Raw genomic sequence first — 1,770 nt, 5'->3', positions numbered from 1 at the left:
CAAGGTTGATGTGATCAAGCATCGCATGCTCCCTCTACCATCGAGATTGGTGTTAAACCTAAATAATTGTCATTTGGTGTTTGCATTGAGCATAGACATGATTGGATTATGTTTATCGCAATACGGTAATTCATTTAAGGAGAATAATGGTTACTCTGTTTATTTGAGTAATACCTTCAATGGTCTTGCACCTAAAATGAATGGTTCATTGAATCTCGATCTTAGAGATACACATGTTCATGCCAAAAGATATAAGATAGTAATGATAGTACCACATACTTGTGGCACTGCCACTTGAGTCATATTGGTATAAAACGCATGAAGAAGCTCCAGGTTGATGGATCTTTGGACTCACTCGTTTTTGAAAAGATTGAGACATGCGAACCATGTCTATTAGTATATATGCATGAAGAAAGTCCATAAAGATGGACCGTTTGGACTCACTTGATTTTGAATCACTTGAGACATGCAAATCATACCACATGGGCAAGATGACTGAAAGGCCTCGTTTTCAGTGAGATGGAACAAGAGAGCAACTTGTTGGAAGTAATAGATTTTTGATGTGTGCAGTCCAATGAGTGCTGAGGCACGCAGTGGATATCGTTATGTTCTTACTTCACATATGATTTGAGTAGATGCTGAGTATATTTACTTGATGAAACACAAGTCTGAATTATTGAAAGGTTCAAGTAATTTCAGAGTGAAGTTGAAGATCGTCATGACAGGAGGATAAAATGTCTGTGATATGATCATAGAGATGAATATCTGAGTTACGAGTTTGGCACACAATTAAGAAATTGTGGAAATTGTTTCACGACTAATACCGCCTGGAACACCATAGTGTGATGGTGTGTCCGAACATCATAACTGCACCCTATTGGATATAGTGCATACCATGATGTCTCTTATCGAATTACCACTATCGTTTATGGGTTAGGTATTAGAGACAACCGCATTCACTTTAATGGGGCACCACGTAATTCCGTTGAGATGACACCGCATGAAAGATGGTTTAGAGAAACCTAAGCTGTCGTTCATTAAAAGTTTGGGGCTGTGACGCTTATGTGAAAAAGTTTCAGGCTGATAAGCTCGAACCCAAAGCGGATAAATGCATCTTCATAGAATACCCAAAACAGTTGGGTATTACCTCCTATTTCAGATCTGGAAGCAGAAGTGATTGTTTCTAGAAACGGGTCCTTTCTCGAGGAAAAGTTTCTCTCGAAAGAATTGAGTGGGAGGATGGTGGAGACTTGATAAGGTTATTGAACCGTCACTTCAACTAGTGTGTAGCAGGGCACAGGAAGTTGTTCCTGTGGCACCTATACCAATTGAAGTGGAAGCTTATGATAGTGATCATGAAACTTCGGATCAAGTCACTACCAAACCTCGTAGGATGACAAGGATGCGTACTACTTTAGAGTGGTACGTAATCCTGTCTTGGAAGTCATGTTGCTAGACAACAATGAACCTACGAGCTATGGAGAAGCGATGGTGGGCCCAGATTCCGACGAATGGCTTGAGGCCATAAAACCGAGAGGATCCATGTATGAAAACAAAGTATGGACTTTGAAAGAACTACTTGATGGTCGTAAGGCTGTTGGGTACACATGGATTTTAAAAGGGAAGACAGACAATGATGGTAAGTATCACCATTAAGAAAACTCGACTTGTCGTTAAGATGTTTGCCGACAAGTTCAAGGAGTTGACTACGATGAGATTTTCTCACTCGTAGCGATGCTAAGAATCTGTTGGAACTATATTAGCAGTTAC

The sequence above is a fragment of the Triticum aestivum genome, chromosome 6D (assembly GCF_018294505.1).
Source record: "Triticum aestivum cultivar Chinese Spring chromosome 6D, IWGSC CS RefSeq v2.1, whole genome shotgun sequence".
NCBI classification, from domain to species: domain Eukaryota; kingdom Viridiplantae; phylum Streptophyta; class Magnoliopsida; order Poales; family Poaceae; genus Triticum; species Triticum aestivum.
This window is presented reverse-complemented; position numbering follows the sequence as displayed.